Here is a 20214-nt window from a genome sequence, read left to right on the forward strand (position 1 = left end):
AAGTGCCTGTCCTGAGATGCCAACTCTGGGGACCATGGCTGTGCCTCGGGTAGGGTCCCACCCTCCAGGGGAGTTTCTGTTCTTGTGAGGGAGACATATGTGTAAACTAGAGGCTGAAAACAAGAGGCTGCAGACATGCGTGTGTCTTGTGGTGGAGGTGTTGTTCCATTTTAAACAATTCGGTTCTTAAAAATTGAACTCTAGCCCACGTGCCATAAAAGTCACTATTTTAAACACACAGTTTAGTGGTTTTTAGCATATCCCAATCGTGCAACCCTTACCACTATACTATAATTTTTATTTAACCAACTCTTTATTGGTACACATTAAGAATGGAGAAATGTTTCAACAAGGGAACAATCAACAGTATCAAAATTCTGCAGAGGGGTCAATTTGGGGCTAAGAGAGGAGCCACTGGATTTGACAACTAGGAGATACATGTTAGTGCAAGAAAGAAGGCAGAATCCAGATTATAATGAGTTCAGTGAAAAAAGGTAAAAACATATAGCTTATTCTCTCAAGATACTAAGCTATGATAAACTGGCAGAGAGTATAAAAGTGGGAGGTGAGTTGTTTTCTCCTCCATGTAAATATACTTAATTTTTAAAAATTAGGCCAAATTTTACATCCTACTTCATTTAACCTTATGAACATATTTATGTAGTATTTTAGACACTGAAAAATAACATTTCTGCTATTATAAAACTGCATCTTTAGATCTTCAGAAACAACTTTCTAAAAGAAGGTAGCAATAACAGTGGTATGTCTATCATTCTTTCCCATGAACCCCCTTGTTGGATATGTGAACATTCATCCATCTAGCTTTTAATTTTTACCTCTTACCTTCATGGCTCTCCATACAAATCTTAACTAACTCTTTTATTTGTGTGTGTGTGTGTGTACATAAATAAATATACGTGTGTGTGTGTCTATAAAGAGAGACAGATATAGACAGAGAGAGAGAGAGAGACAAAGAGAGTGGAGGGAGAGGGAGGGAGGAAGAGGGGGGAGAGAGAGAGAGAGAGATTTGCTGCATTTCTCAGGCTAATCTCAAACTCCTAGGCTCAGGCATTTCTCCCACTTTAGTCTCCCAAAATGCTGGGATTATAGGCGTGAACCACTGCAGCCAGCCTCAGCCTTAACTCTTAAAGTGTCTTTTTTTTTTTAAGACAGTCTCGCTCTGTTGCCCAGGCTGGAGTGCAGTGACACAATCTCAGTTCACTGCAACCTCTGCCTCTCAGGTTGAAGAAATTCTCCTGCCTCAGCCTCCTAAGTAGCTGTGATTACAGGTGTGTGCCACCACGCCTGGCTAATTTTTGTATTTTTAGCAGAGACAGGGTTTCTCCATGTTGGCCAGGCTGGTCTCAAACTCCTGATCTCAAGTGATCCGGCTGCCTCAGCCTCCCAAAGTGCTGAGATTATAGGTATGAGCCACCATGCCTGGCCTTCTGTTCTTATTTTTAAAACTAGATGTGTTTAAACCAACTGCAACTTATTTTGACAAAAATCAGAGTTGACTCAAACATCCTCAGTCGGTTCTCCTAAGACTATTCACAGAATAATGTATCCTTTTCTTGTTAAGTTAAAATACCACCTTTACCTTATACTAAATTCTTATTTGTATGACTCTGTTTCTAAATTTTCATTGCCTGAATATGTCTGGGCCAGGGTACACAACATTTAATACCTGGTTGAACAAGTATATTCTTGATTATTTTTTATTATTTACTCTTTTAAACAAACATTCAAGTCACTTTGTCAAGTTCCAGAAGTAAATCTGCTAAGCTTTGTACTGAAATTTATTTTATATATATGGTTTTTTGCTTTTTGTTTTTTTTTCTTTTTTTGAGACAGGTCTCACTCTGTCACCTAGGCTGGAGTTCAGAGGCACAATCTAGACTTACTGCAAGCTCTGCCTCCCAGGCTCAAGTGATCCTCGAACCTCAGTCTCCCGAGTAGCTGGGATTAAAAGTATGTGCCACCACACCTAGCTCTTTTTTTTTTTTTTTTGAGACAGGATTTCACCATGTTGCCCAGACTGGTCTTGAATTCATGAGCTCAAATGACCTGCCCACCTCAGCTTTCCAAAGTTCTGGAATTATAGGCATGAGCCACTGTGTCCAGCAGAAATTACATTTATGAATATAAAGACATGGTGATAACTGACATATTTATATAATTAAATCACCACAATATCTTAAAACAGATGTGATATAAGTTCAAACTACTGAACTACATTTCAGGGGAGGAAAAACCAATTCCAGAAATTATTTGCATGAAAGTATGGCCATATTCAGAGGATATCCAACAGGTCATTTGATTGTAGAGTACAGCAAGGGGCCAAGATAAAGATACGTTGAGATGTTATTTTTGTCCAGATTTTGAGCCCTGAAATACCATGGCAGGGGCCATAGTATAATAGTTTCATCTGGTTAAAGTGATCACTTTTAATATTAATCTGGGCCAGGTGTGGTGGCTCACACTGGTAATCCCAGCACTCTGGGAGGCTGAGGCAGATGGATTGCTTCAGTCCAGGAGTTCGAAAGCAACCTGGCCAATGTGGCAAAACCCCATTTCTACTAAAAATACAAAAAATTAGCCAAGCATGGCGGCACATGCCTGTAGGCCCAAGTACTAAGGAGACTGAGGTGGGGGAATTTGAGGCTGCAGTGAGCCAAGATTGCACCACTGCACTCCAACCTGGGCAACCAGAGTGAGACTTGTCTCAAAAAAAAAAAAAAGATTAAGCTGGCATTCATATATAAAATGGATTATCGTGGGCTAAGAAGTATGAAGTAGCCACTGAAAAAAAGCAAGAAACCTGGATTCTAGATCTGGCCTGCCACATTAATTCAATGAGGCAAGTCATACCCAGCTCCGAGGTTCACCAGCTCCAAATAATGGAGAGCCTTTGGATCAGTCCAAGTCAATAGTGAGTAAAATTGAAGTAGGGAAAATGGCAATAGAAAGGACCGCACTGGGAATCAGTGTGGGGAAGAACTGCTAGATCTTAGAGATCACGAGAGGATAGAAGGACAGAGTGGAAACTTGTTTAAAGTAACACTTTGAAATTTCTAGAACAGGTGGCTAGGAGGGAGTGATGTCATTGACACATCAAGAAAAATAGGTTGAATTTGGTATGCTGATGGAACTTGAAGAGTTTCTATCTTAAGTTTGAAGTTGATGAGGGTAGTCAGAGCAAAGGACATAACACTGGGTCAGCCACACAGGTGGTGTGTGATGGTGGAAGCCATGGTATAGGTGTGATCATTGAGTCACGAGGGAGGGAAGACAACATGGGATGTTGATGGGACGCTGAGGAAGGCTTACCATGGGTGCCTGAGTGGGAAAGGAGTCATTTGAAGAAGTCAGCGATGACCCATGTGTTGAATTCTTTGAGGAAGGGACAAGTAAGTTCAGGACTAAGAAAGTGCCATAGGCTTTAGGGATTAGGAGGTCAGTGGTGCGTCAGAGAAAACCATTGCAATAGAATAGTGGTCATGAGGTCAAAGTGATGTTAAAGTGAAGAGAATGTACCTAGCCCACTTCCTTGAATAGTTCAGGGTGTTGAGAAAGAGATGGAACAATGGTTTGCAATAGCAAAGCAAAGGGAGGTTTTTGTGTTTGGTTTGGTTTTTATTATAGAACAGACAGAGGTGGACTCACTGTGAAATAAGTTTCAGGGCCCCTCACACTTACACAGGCCCCTTCTAAGTAAGTATTAGCTTCCCCCCCATTTGATATCTGTAATTTTGTATTTTTTTTTTTCTGACAAGACTCCCAAGATTAAGTAAGCCTTAGGCCCTGCAAACCCTGAATCTGCCTCAAAGGAGAGAACCGTAAACAGGCAATGAAGACTGGATACAAGAGAGGAGAAAAAGGCAAACTACTGGGTCCTGAAAGAGAACAGAAAACATGGGACAAAGAGTTACTCATAGAAAGGAATGCCCCCTCCATAGAGGATTGGGTTGGGGGAGAGAATTGGGGAAGACACAAAGAAATGTTGAGTTAGACTGGGGAGTTGTTGAGAGACCTGACCTCATACTGGATAAATAACATTAATTTTAGCAAAGCAAAATTGGGGATTAGCCAAATAGATAAAAACAGAAGCCAGAGGACAAAGACGTGCTGGAAAACATCTGCTTGAAAACTGTAATCAGGGCCAGGTGCTGTGGCTCACGCCTGTAATCCCAGCACTATGGGAGGCTGAAACGGGCAGATCACTTGCCATCAGGAGTTCAAGACCAGCGTGGCCAACACAGCGAAACCCTGTCTCTACTAAAAACACAAAAATTAGCAAGGTGTGGTGGCAAGGTGGGAAGATCACTTGAGGTCAGGAGTTCAAGAGACCTGCCTGGCCAACATGGCAAAACAACCCAGTCTCTCCTATAAATACAAAAATTAGCCAGGTGTGGTAGCAGGCACCTGGCACCTATAGTCCCAGCTACTTAGAAGGCTGCAGCAGGAGAATCGCTTGAACCCAGGAGGTGGAGGTTGCTGAGATGGTGCCACTGCACTCCAGCCTGGGTGACAAAACAAGACTCTATCTCAAAAATAAAAAAAAGAAAAATAGGCCTTCCTCATTCCCATCCCTATCACTTGTTTCCTCTACCCAGAGGCAACTGCTATTTCTAATGTCTTACACATTCTCCCAGAGGTGTTCTAAGGTACACACTTACACACACACTGTGACAGTACCACATATTCTCTTCTGTGCCTTGTTGTTTTTGTTCAAAAAAAGTCCAATAGGGCCGGGCGTGGTGGCCCAGGCCTGTAATATTGGCACTTTGAAAAGCCAGGGTGGGTGGATCATTTGAGGTCAGGAGTTTGAGACCAGCCTGGCCAACATGGAGAAACCCTGTGTCTACTAAAAATGCAAAAAACTCACCAGGCATGGTAGTGTATGCCTGTAACCTAGCTACTCAGGAGGCTGAGGCAGGAGAATCCCTTCAACCTGGGAGGCAGAGGTTGCAGTGAGCCAAGGTGGCAACATAGCACTCCAGCCTGAGTGACAGAGCTAGACGCTGTCTTAAAAAAAAAAAAAAAAAAAACAAGGCTGGGTGCAGTGGCTCAAGCCTGTAATCCCAGCACTTTGGGAGGCCGAGGTGGGTGGATCACGAGGTGAAGAGATTGAGGCCATCCTGGTCAACATGGTGAAACCCTGTCTCTACTAAAAATACAAAAAATTAGTTGGGCATGGTGGTGTGTGCCTGTAATCCCAACTACTCAGGAGGCTGAGGCAGGAGAATTGCCTGATCCCAGGAGGTGGAGGTTGCGGTGAGCCAAGATCGCACCATTGCACTCCAGCCTGGGTAACAAGAGTGAAACTTCGTCTCAAAAAAAAAAAATTTGATAGATTTCTCAGTGGTACCACACTAGTACACGTATGAGTTGGCCTCTTTATAGACAGGTTCCACAATCTGATTTACAATCTACTGTTAATGAACCTTTACACTGCCTTTTTTCCCTACTATACTATTGCATGGACTATATATACACATATTTGTGATCTTACATAGTGTGTATTATTGTGTCTTAGGACAAATCTGTAGCAGTGACATTATGAAAAATATACTTTTATAATCTAATAGCTACTATGAGGCTCCCCTGCAAAGAAATTGTCATCATTTATACTGTGCAAGAGTACCTCGTTTCTCATGCTCATGACAATGCAGTATATTACCCAACTCCTTAATCTTTGCCAATCTAATAGGTGAAAATGCACTAACTTCATTAGTTTTTATTTTAATTTCTTTTTTTTTCTTTTCTGAGATAGAGTCTCGCCCTGTTGGCTGGTGATCCACCTGCTCAGCCTCCCAAAGTGTTGGGATTACAGGCGTGAGCCACCGTGCCGAGCTGATCTGAATTTCTTTCATTATGAATGAAGTTTTAGTATTAAAAAAATTTTTTTTGAGATGGAGTTTCACTGTTACTGCCCAGGCTGGAGTATCAGTAAAGAGCTTTCATATGTCAACAAAATATGAACACTAAGAATTCAATGTGGGAGAAGAGATTTCCCTACTTATAAATGACCAATTTCCCAAATAGAAAAGAGCCACCATAAATAAGTAAAAAACCCACAGGCAAAGTCGGCAAAACATATGAAGAGAGTTTATAGAAAAAAAAAATACACACTGTAAAATCTTCTTTGGGCTGGCTTGGCGCGATATCAGCTTCCCACAACCCCAGCCTCCCAGGTTCAAGTAATTCTCCTGCCTCATCCGCCAGAGTAGCTGGGATTACAGGTGCATATCACTATGTCTGACTAATTTTGTATTTTTAGTAATTATGGGGTTTCTCCATGGGGGTCAGGTTGGTCTCGAACTCCCTACGTCAGGTGATCTGCTTGCCTTGGCCTCCCAAAGTGCTGGGACCAAACGCATGAGCCACTGCACCCCAGCGCAAAGAACATTCGCCGCCGCCGAACCGATGATCCCGCCACGAATGTCCCTGACCAGCCTACGGCGGAGCCGATGCCACTGACGCGTGAGAGGCTGGGAAGCAGCCGAACCGCTGACCGCGTCGTGGATGTCCCCGACTAGCTTACCGCACTGCCGACATTCCCGATGCCATCCGCACCCGGGATGCCTCCGACGCACCGTAGACGCCGCAGTTTTGCCGCTGAAGTCACTGACGCGGCGACCACGGTGACGCCATAGACCCCCCCCAGATGCCGCTGGCATGCACCGCGCCACCAACCAGCCGACGAGCGGACCACGCCGCAGGTGGCACTGACCCTGTGAGCGGCTGGGAAGCCGCCGAACTGCTGACCGTGCCATGGATGCCCCCGATCAGCTTACCATACCGCCAACATTCACGATGCCATCCGCGCCTAGTATGCCTTCGATGCACCGTAGTCGCCGCCGTCGTGCCACTGACATCACTGACGCGCCGACTATGCTGGCGACATACATACCCTGGACGTCACCGGCGTGGACCGCGCCGCCAACGGCGCTGACGCCGTGAGTGGCTGGGAAGCCGCCGAACCGCTGACCTCGCCGTGGATGCCCCCCGACCAGCTTACTGCACCGCCGACATTCCTGACGTACCGACCGCGCCGTCCATGCCATCCACTCCTGGGACACTTCCTACGCACCGTAGACGCCGCCGTGGCGCCGATGATGTCACTGATGCACCGACCACGCTGCCTACGCCACAGACCCTCTGGACGCAGCCGGCCGTCCCCGAAGAGCCTTTGGCGCCGCCGACACTCCCGAGGTGCCAACCGCGCCGCCGATGCCATCCGCGCCTGGGACGCCGCCAAAGTGTTCCAGACGCCGCAGTAGAGCCGCAGACCCCGTAGACGCTGCCCACGCCATTGGCGCATGGGACGCCGCTGTTGCCCCGCTGACAGCACGGACTCCGACAGCGCTGCGGTCGCCCGCGACGCGCGGACCGCACCACCGACCTTACTGACGCTGTCAGCGCCTGGGACGCCACCGACCCGCTGACAGCGCCGTACCGCCCCTGACGAGCCTACCGCGCCGCCAACGCTCTCGATGCGCCGACCGCGCCACGGGTGCCATCCGCGCCTGGGACGCTGCCGAAGTGCCTCGGACACCGCTGTCGCGGCGCGGGGTGCGGACGCTGCCCATGCACCGTAGATGCCACCGACTGCCGCTGACACCGTCGTCGCCTGGGACTCCGCCAGTGAAGCTACTGTACAGGTAAGAACAAAGCCTATCTCTGACTTGTTCCTCTCCCTCTTGTATTCTAAGGCTGAAGCAGGAACCCGTTCCATCATTTTCTGAAAACTGGGGATTCTGCTTTGTCTAGAGGAGAAAACCAAACATAGCAGCCATTAGTTCCATGTTTGTAGTTTAGAAAGTAAGAGAGTTGGGCCGGGCGTGGTGGCTCAAGCCTATAATCCCAGCACTTTGGGAGGCCGAGGCGGGTGGATCACGAGGTCAAGAGATAGAGACCATCCTGGTCAACATGATGAAACCCCGTCTCAACTAAAAATACAAAAAAATAGCTGGGCATGGTGGCGTGTGCCTGTAATCCCAGCTACTCGGGAGGCTGAGGCAGGTGAATTGCCTGAACCCGGGAGGCGGAGGTTGCCTGAGCCGAGATCGCGCCATTGCATTCTAGCCTGGGTAACAAGAGCGAAACTCCGTCTTAAAAAAAAAAAAAAAAAGAAATACCAGTTTTTAAAATTCCCTAGACTCCGTTCCTTTTATGGTTCTACGTTACCCATTCTCCAGTTGTTCATGTCAGATATTTTAGTTTTTACATGCTTTTCCTTTTTTTCTCACTCTGGATATACCAAATCTAGAGTAATGTTACTTTTTGGTTCTGTCCTGTTTTCAGGATCATGAAATTCTAATGCCTATGAATGGGTATTTTGAGGGGCTGATACTTAGCTATTGCTAACTAGCTCTAGAGGGTTTATTTAAAATAACTTGACCTTACCATAAAGACTGTATGGATATGCGGCATCTACTGAGAAGACGTGATAGCCTAGTGGCTTTGAATCAGCCTCCCCGAAATCACATTCTAGATTTACCACTAGCCCTGTGATTTTTGAACAAGTTCCTTGTTTCTCTCAGACCCAATCACCTTGTCTGTAAATTGAAGAGTAGAAGTCACCTTACGTAAAGATCAAAAAGAGGAGTTATCTCGTAGGATTGTTGTGAGGATTCACTCCTTCATTCATTAGGTATATGGGAGCCTTCTCTCAACTTGGGCTAGTGCTGGGGATGAGGTAATGAATGAAATCAGCAAGGTGTCTGGCTCTGTGTAGTTAATTTCCACTGGGGAGATACAGTAAACAGATATGATTATAGATGATAGTAAGTGATATGAGGGAAATGATAGAAAGTAACATGGATGGAGACCATCTTAAATAGGGTGGCCATAGAAGGCTTCTCTGAGTATATGACATATAAGCTGGGACCTGATCAGAAAGAGACGGCCCTGGGAAAGATATTTCAGGCAAAGGGAGTAGTAGTTGTAAAGGGCTTGAGTTAAGGGAACGTCTGGAGTTCCTAGAACAGAAAAAGTCTAGTGTACCCACAGAGTCATGAGAGAGGAGTAAAATCACAGATAGTAAAGTAGGAAAAGTAGGCAGGAACCAGAGCACTAGTTTTGTTAAAAGAATTAACTATGTACAAAGCATTTGTTAGAGAGCCCATGGCATAGTACATGTTAGCAGGTATCGTTATTATCATGATTTTTTTTTTGTTTTTTTTGAGACAGAGTCTTGCTCTGTCACCCAGGCTAGAGTGCAGTGGTGTGATCCCCACGCACTGCAACCTCCACCTCCCAGGTTCAAGCGATTCTCCTGCCTCAGCCTCCTGAGTAGCTGGAATTACTGGCATTCACCACCATGCCTGGCTAATCTTTGTATTTTTAGTAGAGATGGGGTTTCACCATCTGAGTCAGGCTGGTCTCGAACTCCAGACCTCATGATCCACCCAACAGCTCTTTCCAAACTGCTGGGATTACAGGCGTGAGCCACGGCACCCAGCCTATGGTGAATCGTAATGAACTTTGTCATAACGAAGTATTTGTCATTTTCTGTTGAGAACACTGAAAGATTAGGGCATGTAGTGCTAGCTTTTGGCAGGATTCCTTCAGAGGTGGTGGCATGTTCTTCCATCTAGAGGCAGGTAATGTTTGGTGATCTTTTGTGATGTTAGTAGCCTTTGTGGTTTGATGCCTAATCCATTAAGGGTTGCAAAATGGAGATGTCCTAATGCTATCATCTTTTCATCTATTAGCTGAAGTACTTACATAAAAACTTCATCTCTTCTGCTAATGGTCACCATTCTTTTTCAGTATCATAATAAGCTTGTTAAACAAATTTGATGTGTTTTATGGTGCCAGATATGGTGGAAGATGTCATTAAAAACGACTGTTACATCTTCCCATAAAACATTGTTAGTATACTGCATGGATTTTTTGGTTTCATCCTGTAGAGCCCTGTTCTTGTCTCGTTTTCTCTTGCATTACTGGCTGATAATGATATGATATGCAAAAGCATTTGCCTCTGTGTTAAAATATAAACATGGCAGATATTGTTTCCTCTATTCACAGTTGGAACTTTCTGCTCTACAGTCCATGATGGCTGTGCAAGAAGAAGAGCTGCAGGTGCGGGAAGGAGAGCTGCATGTGTAGGCTGCTGATATGGAGCCTCTGACCAGGAAAATACAAATTAAAGAAGACCTCGTAAAGGTCCTTCCAAACTTTTTACAGACCATTGGAAATGTTCACATCTCAGATTACCTGTAGGGCATCTTCAGACAGTATTTGCACACATTGAATCCCTTGCCCAGTGCTTATCAATATCTCACCTGAAAGTCTAGGCAGACTGTTTCAAGAACATTTGTTTCTGTGCTCATAAATTGAATAATACTTCTATTACTATTTTCATGTTTACACTTACTTTTTGACTTCTAGGACCTGCAAATACAACTGATTATCCTGAAGACATACCACCTGTGGAACGCCTGACCCAGGAAATATTACTTCTTTGGGAAAAAGTTTCTTCAGTAGAATCCCAGGGACAAGAAATTTGAGGAAACCAAAGACAACGGGTAAGTCATTGGAATACAGACACTCTCTCCCCTTCCCTCCCTCCCTCCCTCCGTGTCTCTCTCTCTCTCTCTCTCTCTCTCTCTCTCTCTCTCTCTCTCTCCCTCCCTCCCCCCCATCTCTCTCTCTTTTCTCTCTCTTTCTCTCTGTCTTCGTCTGTCTAAATATATATATATGGAGTCTCACTGTTTCACCCAAGCTCGAGTGCAGTGGTACCACCATGACTCACTGCAGCCTCAAACTCTGGGGCTCAAGGCATCTTCCTGCCTCAGCCTCCTGAGTAGCTGGAGCTGCAGGTGCATACCACCACACCCGGCACAAACTTTGTTTCTCTACTGTGAATTAAACCATGGTAGTGGTTTTTCATAAATGGTATTTCATGGAGAAACTGTGCTCTGAAGTTTCCTACTTTGGTCGGTAGCAGCTATAGATGCCTCTTTCTGATGTGCAGTTCTGTAAAGAGCAGCAGTTCTTTTAGACACATAATAATAGTTACCCCTCACACTCATACATAAGTCATCTCTCTCTCTCAACTGAATCTTTCTCCTCTGTCTGCATTTAACCATGTTCACATCTCTCCCAGTTTAAAAAAAGAGAAATGCCTGCCTTTGCCTCAGCTATCTTGGAAGCTACACCCCGTTTAACCTTTCTTTTCCAACAGACTTACTTGCCTGTACTCCCTGTCTCCATTAGCATCTCTCTCACTGACTACTCACCCCACTGCATTCTGGCTTTCAACTCTACCTAAAACAGCTCTCTGTTGGTTATACATGATCACAGCTCATTATCTTTATGACGGTAGTAGACTCATAATAGCACACGTCTATGACTAATGAATGTCTTTTTCCTTCACTAGTTAGTAGGCTTTCCCTTAGAACCTGGAATGGAGTCTTTCCCATAGAAGGTGCTTAATATTGATTGAATGAATGAAGAATACTGGTAACTCCTATTATATATGTTTCCCTCTTGCCTGTCCCATTTCCCTCTTACTCCTTTCTCTTAGCTGCTTTCCTGTGCTTCTAGCTTCTCTCTCCTTTTTTCTTCTTTTTACTCCCATGTTTGAATTCCAACTTACAGGGTTTTAAAGATTAAAAAAGTAATATGACATTGATTTGAAAACTGTACATTTTCTTGCTTCTTGGGGAAACTATACAATACTATGAAAAACTTAAGTACTGAGATAGCGGGCTTTTTAAGTCATAGTATGTCCTAATGCATTTTCTTGTTTCTCAGGATTAACTGTGGCTTCATGTCTCACTGTGAATTTGTGTATTGCTTCTTCTCTCTTCTTTTCTCAGTTGCTGTTGTTGCTAGAAGGACTAGTAGATGAACAGAATCAGCTCAGTGAGGACTTAGACGCAAAGAGACAGCTCTCTAGCAGTTTGGTGAAGTTCCATGCCCATCCAGAGAGGTAAGAGAATGGCTATTTTTTCCTTTTATTCCTTGGTGAAATTTTTATTTCTTTTACTGTGGTATTCTTTTTATGCCTTTGCTTCTTTATTAAGTGTAGATGCTTATGATACTGAACAGGGGATAAAAAACAGGGACAACGACTGGGGACACCCACGTTGTCATTTGTTTAATAAATTGCTCTGAGCCTCAGTGTTAAAATCTTAAGTCAGGAATAGTGCCTGTTTCACACAGCGATTGCAGAGATTAAATGAGAAGACAGCTTTGCTGTCTAAAACAATGCCTTGCATATAGTCAGCACTCAATATAGGTTCCCTTCCTTTTGTGATCCATGTCCTGTTAAAGGCTGTTCTATTATAAAAGTAAGGCTACACCCTGTCTCTACTGAAAATACAAAAATTCACAGGGCATGGTAGTGTGCGCCTGTAGTCCTAGCTACTCGGAAGGCTGAGGCAGGAGAATCACTTGAACCCAGGAGGCGGAGGTTGGAGTGAGACAAGATCACACCACTGTGCTCCAGCCAGACGACGGACACACTCCATCTCAAAAAAAAAAAAAAAGTCGGACTGTAAAGGGCACTGATACTTATTTGATATCATTGAAGAAAATATATCAATTGGGATGGCTGATATCACCCCGAGACCACCGATAGCCATCATGACGAATATATTTTCTTCTGCCTCTTGATTTTCGGTCATATATGTGATACCGCTCTGGATCATTTTATATTCTCGTCATTTCTTTTTTTCATTTTTCCTTTTCTTTTAGTGCCTTTTACTCTTTCATTTTTTTATTTTTTACTGTTCACTTTTTTTCTAATTTATTGTTGGGCTTTAAAAATGTTTTCTTTGGGCTGGGCACGGTGGCTCATGCCTGTAATCCCAGCACTTTGGGAGGCCGAGGTGGGTGGATCACGAGGTCAAGAGATTGAGACCATCCTGGTCAACAAGGTGAAACTTCTTCTCTACTAAAAATACAAAACTTAGCTGGGCATGTTGGTGCATGCCTGTAGTCCCAGCTACTTGGGAGGCTGAGGCAGGAGAATTGCTTGAACTTAGAAGGCCGAGGTTGCGGTGAGCTGAGATTGTGCCATTGCACTCCAGTCTGGGTAACAACAGCAAAACTCCATCTCAAAAAAAAAAGTTTTCTTTGTACTAGGAAAATGAAGGCAGAGGAAAGGTATGATAGGACCAGTTGATTTTGTGACTTTTTTTTCTCAGAAAAGCTATTTATTAGAGAGATAGAGTTTCCAGATGAGTTTAGGGTTTTTTTGAGATGGGAGTCTTCCTCTGTTGCTGAGACTGGAGTGCGGTGGCACAATCTCGGCTCACTTCAACCTCTGCCTCCCAGGTTCAAGCAATTCTCCTGCCTCAGCCTCCCGAGCAGCTGGAACTATAGGCGCATGCCACCATGCTCAGCTAAATTACTGTATTTTTAGTAACAGGATTTCACCATGTTGGCCAGACTGGTCTCGAACTGCCGACCTCATGAACCACCCACATAGGCCTCCTAAAGTTGCTGGGATTACAGGTGGGAGCCACCGTTCCCAGACAACATTGGTCTTTTCTGGCCTTTGTACTCAAGCTGAAATACTTCTTCTTGTGTCTTCAGCCTGCCAACTTTCAAACTAGAACTTCCACCATCATCCCTCCTGGTCCTCAGGCCTTCAGTCTCCAGCAGCAGCTATACCGTCAGCTCTCCTGGGTCTCCAGCTTGCTGCCTGCAGATCTTGGGGCTTCTCAGCCTCCCATCATCACATAAGTCAATTCCTTCTAATAAAACTTCTTCTGGCATCTATAAATCTCCTGTTGGTTCTTTTTCTCTGGAGAAGCCTAATACAGTGGGGCCATGGATCAACCCAGAGAGAAAGTAGGAGTGAAGCAGGGAGCCCCATCCTAGCAGCTGGATCCTAGGGCCCTCCGAGAGTCTTCTCTGAAGAAGTCCCAAGTCCTACCTAGAATCTCAAATAAAAATGGCAACAGAGCCCGGAAATGCCTTCTGGATCCATAGAGGAAGAGGTGTGGCTGGGTGACTTTCCACACTTGTTTGAGCTCTTTCCCCAGCAAGAAGACCCAAAATCTATCACCCTGTGTCCCCTACACCAGCCCCAGGGAAGCCTGGCTTTGCGGCTGCAGCTGAAGTAGGCACCTACCCCCACTCATCACCCCTGCAGCCCCCACTCCCCATCACCCCTGCAGCCCCCACTCCCCATCACCCCTGCAGCCCCCACTCTCCATCACCCCTGCAGCCCCCACTCCCCATCACCCCTGCAGCCCCCACTCCCCATCACCCCTGCAGCCCCCACTCCCCATCACCCCTGCAGCCCCCACTCCCCATCACCCCTGCAGCCCCCTAAGAAACACATCTTTGCTCAATTTGCCAGCAGGAAATTCAGAGGGGCACAAATGACCATTCTTCTCTGCAAAGAAAACCTGGGCTTATTAGGAGGCCAGGTTGGGGTGGGGAGGGGAGTCAAGTGGGACTCTGTGGCAAGCCTGTCCAAGCTTCCCATTTCTCAGAGAAGGTCAGGCTGCACAGATGGAGTGTTTGAAACATGACTGGCCTCCCTGGGCTGACAGACAGCTGGTGAGGAAATTGTGGGTGCTGACTCGTAAACCCAATGGCTCAATATTTATCAGGCAAGCAAGCTTTCCCCAGGTCCATCTATCAACCAAAGAAACGTCCCAGCCAACACCAGAGGGATCCAGCATTGATGGGTACAACAGCCACTATCACTTTTTCTGTTCTGTGTCCCCGCTTTGGTGTTCTCAGTGGGACAGAACTGGACCCCCTAACACCAAGAGGGAAATATGTCATGGGGATGGGGACACTGCTCCCCTGCTGAACCACAGCAGCTGGTGTGATTATTATGAACTTCTCAGTTCATCATAAGGTCTGGCCCTGCTGTAGGCAGGTCCACAAGTCAACTGGAGCAGACTCCTTTATTCTCTGCTGCAAAGATCCTCAGACTTCAATGTGAATCAGAGTGACTCGGCGTACTTTTAAGTGCAGATTCTAGGGTGATACCAGGTCAAATTCGGAGGAGGTGGGGTCCAGGAAGCTGGGCTTTGTTTCCTTTGTTCTGTTTTGAGACGAGGCCTCACTGTTTCCCAGGCTGGAGTCCAGTGACACTATCATGGCTCAGTGTAGCCTCAACCTCCCGGGCTCAAGTGGTCCTCCCATCTCAGCCTCCCAAGTAGCTGAGACTACAGGCACATGCCACCACACCTGGCTGGCTGTTATAAAATCTTTTCTGTAGAAATGGGTTTTGCTAGGTTACCTAGGCTGACCTCAAGCTCAAGCAATCTTTCTGCCCCGATCTTACAAAGTGTTGGGAATACAGGTGTCAGCCAACGTGCCCAACCTGGAATCTGTAATTAAACACCTCCCCAGGTGATTCTGATACAGGTGGTCCCGGGGCATTCTTGGAAAGCCCTTGTGCCCTGGCCATCCTCCCCTGTTCCCAGTGGCTCCCTCCACACCTGATCTGGCTTGTGGCCTTTCTGCCCCAAGCCCCCATGGCTCACATGTGCCCCTGGGGGTTGGGAGAAGGGACTCAGGCTGTTGTATCGCTAGCCAAGTCTCACTCCTTAGAGTGTCTTTTCCAGCAGCCATGGGGAGGGAAGAAATTATGGCATTTGGGCCAGCCAGACGGGGACACACACACCAAACCCAGATCAGCCAAACAACTCTTTTTGGTAGAGCCAGACAGTAGAAGGAAATAGAAGTCCAAGGGCTTACTATCCGCCAGGCCACTTACAAGGGGACTGGGTGGGGAGTTGACCGTTCACTGAGCACTACAGAGTGTCTGGCACATGGGTGGTGCTTCATTTATTTATATCATGTCTGATCCAACCCCCGCCCTACAAGGCTGCTTGCAGAGCTGGGTTGGATTGGAACCTCTGAGGCAACGTCACAGCCCATCCTTTAAACCACAGTGCCCTGCTGCCAAAAGGAATACCACCGACTGACCCTCTCTGGCCCCTTCTCCCCACCTGCTGCCCCTTTCTGCACAACTCAGGCCTCATCATCAAAAGCCATCAGCTCTGGATCCTGAAGCCCACAAAGCAGCCTTGGCATCACTGGGGAGAAAACAACAAAAGCTTAATAAAAGCAGCAACACTTATAGAACCTGTGAACTCTGACCAGACTCCCAGATGTCCTGGCCGGAAGGGTCAGGAGGTTCCTGGAAACCCTCACTGCAGGCCTTGGCCAACACTCCCACCCTCCGTCCCAAGTCCTGGGTGTGTGAGGCTGGAGACCACAGCTGCCAAGTGCAGAAGTACCTCTGGGCTCAGCAGCCAGTCTGGCACCCCAGCCCCTCCACCACCAGCTTCATAGAAAATAACAAAATTTCAACAATATATGACAAGTAAGTATGGCCATAAAAGCCAAATTGGATTTCTTCCTGGCTGATAAGCTCAGGGCCCTCTTCATTCTGAGATGCGATTAACAGATCTGTAGAACAATTCCTTCAGCATCTCATCTTGGGATCTTGCTGCAAGTTCAAGCTTGGGGTCAAGGGAGGTGGAGGAAGCACGCAATCTGTGCCTGGGGCAGCACAAGTGGCCCAGGGACTTCAGGTTGGAAGCTGCCTGGACACGGGCCTCCTGTGTGACCTAGAACATGTCCCTTCACATCTCTGGATAGGTAGTTTCTTCATCTGCTAGATGGAGAGCGGGAAGAGATGCTGTCTAAACCCTCTGCCTCTGATTCTCAGTCACCACCCAGTTGGGGGAGGCAGAGCAAAGGGAGCTGGATGCTGGGAGAGGCTCCCCTTCACCTCTCTACAGAATCACTGGTGGGGACAGCCTGCAGGGGTCCTGCTGTCTTTGGAGGGGACACACACAGGGGCCAGGCCAAGTGGCAAGAACAGATGAATAACCATGTGCTAGGTGCCATCAGCTTTGCTGGACACACAGCAGGTTGTCACTGGCCAGTTCCTAACTCAGGGGAAGGCTTCGGAGACTGCAATCCCTTCCGCAACCTCAGCACGCCCAGACCACAATCTGTGGGTCCAGGGATGTTGCAAAACTCTTCCTTGCCCCCTACCACCCAAAGAGAAGCTGGAGAATACATGGGAAGCTAAATGTGCTCAAACCTGCTGGGGGGCCACCATGAGGGATTCCGGATGGAGCTCTGGGAGAGGGCTCACTGCCTGGGAAGGAGGAGAGAACCTTAGGGCAAATCTCTCTCCCTCTGAGAACTTGGGGCTTTCCCATCCCCTGCTGCCTGAGCCTGTGAAGGGCTGAGGAGGCCAGCAGCAGAGGAAAGGGGCACAGTGAGGAAACGGTGGAGGCTGCCCTTGTGTTCCTGAGCCAGAGCCCTTTCTCTTCCCATCCTCAGTCCTCCCGCGGGGGTTGGAGCAGTGGGACCGCATCGTGTTGCATCCATGCAGCAACTTCCAGCTTGGGTATTATTTTTTCATAGGTTTCTCCTCCTAGGAATTATTTCCAATTTGCAGACATGAAAACCGAGACTAAGGAAGTGCAGGGACTTATCTGAACCTGATTTCTGATAAGCTGAGTACCCTTCTCACTGTGATAGATTTTATTTGAGTCTAAGGTATTTTGAAATCTCAGGGTCCTAAAGTCAGTCCTCCCAACCCCCACCTGGGTGTGTATGCATGTACACACACACACACACACACACACAGCATCTGCCCTTCTGGTCACAGCTTAGTTATAAAGCTGGCTGAACTATGGGTTCCAGGGAAGGGAGGAGGGTGGAACTGGACTGACCCAGTTCCCCATCACGGGTCCCAAGGTGAAATCTAACCTTGGTGCTCACACAGGTCAGTGGCTCCAGGGAAGGCTTCTTGGCTCCCCTGCAAAGTGAGAACTCAGGCATGGATAGTGGGGAGAAGGTGTCTGTCCAGGAAGTGGGCTCAGTACCCCTCAGCCCCTGGGGCCAGCACAGAGGCCCCTGCTCTGGGGTTGGGGGAGTCTGACACTGGCCTCAGCCTCACCACTCCCTCCACAATGATGCAGCTGCCTACAGAGACAGGGGTTGAAGGTTGCCGCTCAGCTGACAAAGCAGAGGACTAGGGATGGAGAGGGGACCCTCAAGCACTGCCCCAACCCAAATGCTGCTTTTCTCATAAAATGCTTGGGAGGCTCAGGGTTGCAGGAACTAAGAACCGTGGCTCCCAGCCACAGAGACCAGGAAAGACCCAGTGAAGCAACCTGGGCTCAAATATCCCAGATCTTTTTTCTCGCATCCCCACCCTGCTCAATGGTGGAGTGCTATCCAAAGTCTCATGGGCATGCACCTCCCCATGCACCAGTTCTTCTATGATAATGGGGCTCTGTCTCCTATTTGAACTTGGGCAAGTCTTTCCTTCTCCTGGGTCTCAGTTTGCCCTTCGGTGAAATGGGAGGGCTGGCCTCAAGCTTTCAGATACCTCCCAGTTCTTTCATTCAGAGTCCCTACAGGGCCAGGACACAGGAGTGTGACACAGGAGAGAGGAAGCGGTAATTTAGGGCTGGGAAGCCCGTTGAGAAGGTCAAAAGGGTTGTAGATTCCCTGGGTCCTGCCTGAGGCAGCAGCCTCCATCTGCTTTCAGCAGGTTCTAATCCATGCCACAGCCAGAAGCCAGAGACACCCCAGGACAAGAGGGTCCTGCAGAATGGGATGAGGGTGGGGCAGGCAGGGAGAGGGCAACATTCAGAAAGTCAGTCTCTTGACCCAACCTGAGCCAAGGGTGTTCTGGGCCCCTCATTACTCCAGGACTGGAGAACCAGCTGGAGGAGGTGAAGGCTGGGAATGCTTTGAAGATAGGTCTGCAGAGAGAAATAAGCTACTTACTTAGTCTTTGAGGCTGGTGACAGCAGGAATGATGCAAACTGATTGCGATTCAAGGGCTGTCCCAGGCAATGTGGTGGCAGGGAAGGCAGAAGCCTCCTCTCCCAGAAGCAGTCACCTCCAAGTGCACCCCCTGAGCATCAGAGCAACTTCTGAGCAGGGTAGCAGCGCAGCCACCCCGTTCCCCCAGACCTGGGCTCAGCTGCCCCTTCTCCATGTCCCCTCAGGATGGGAGGACATCCAGGGCTCTCTAATCCAGAGCCAAAGCTCCCCCTCCCCAGGCTCTTCCAATCCAGGGCACTCCACTGCTGAGCAGGGCAGCTCCTCAGCTTTTCCTGGGGTGGAAGGCAAGAAAAGGACCCTTCCCTTTCTCCATATTTGGGGCCAGGCCTGGCCAAATCAAAGCCCTGTCAAAGTCCCTCAGCCCCCTCCCCAATTCATACATTTACCAATTCATTCACTCTCACTTCATTCACTTGCTGGTGCTTTCTATATAAACTAAAATGAAAACTTTAAAGTTCTGCCATAAGCAATGGAGCATGTTCTAGAAATGTTTCTAAATTATAACCTGAGAGAATGTCGATCTACCTAGTGTGAAAATGACTCGGGCCATGATTTAATTTGTTCTTTTTTTTTTTCAATAATTCAATTTTGTTTTTCTCTAACGATTCCTTTTCTTTCCTGAGCCACTTTAGAACACTTACAGGACTGCCTCTGTAACTCCTTATTCCTGTCCCAGAAAATGTAAGCTCAAAATCTCTAGTATCCACTGGCTTTTTCCAGTGTGAAAGCTTTCCCCTCGGCCTCCCATAGATCACTGGAAAGGACCCGAGGCCTCAGTTCTAATACCTGGCTTGTCACTAACTGGTTCGGCTTGTGGTTTGGCTTGTCCCTTAGTCTCTGTGAGTCTGCTGCACCCTCATCTGTCAAAGGTGGAACTGGACTTAGTTGAGCTCTGAGGTCCATATAGACTTGGCCCCTTCACATCCTCTTTATGTCAACTGGACATCAACTTACCAGAGGACTTCCCTGAAAAATGTCCTCTTCTACCTACAACAGGCTGTTTCTGTATATGCATGCTTCCTGCTGAGCACTTCTTTCTGGGGGAAGATGGCAGAGGCCATTTTTCGGCAGAGATAAAGTGATCTGAAGAGTCACCTGGCCCCTGAAGAGTGAATGGTAGGATCCAGCCACCCAGCATGCAGTGAATTGGAGCAGGTATTGCAGCACACGGGGAGGTGGGAAGGCTCCCCACAACCTGGGGCACCTGCTGTTCCTCCAGACTGCAGTGCATGCTCTTAGCTCATCCTCTTACCTGGCTCTCACCATACTCCTGGCTTTAGTCGCCACATCGCTCTCCAGCTTCAGGTAGCATCAGCAGGGCTTGGCAATATACGCTGGTTTGGTTTATTTTTGTCTGCAGGTGAAATCCCTAAGGGCTCTGACGCGCACTCCAGCCTTGTG

The sequence above is a fragment of the Callithrix jacchus genome, chromosome 8 (assembly GCF_049354715.1).
Source record: "Callithrix jacchus isolate 240 chromosome 8, calJac240_pri, whole genome shotgun sequence".
Lineage (NCBI taxonomy): Eukaryota > Metazoa > Chordata > Mammalia > Primates > Cebidae > Callithrix > Callithrix jacchus.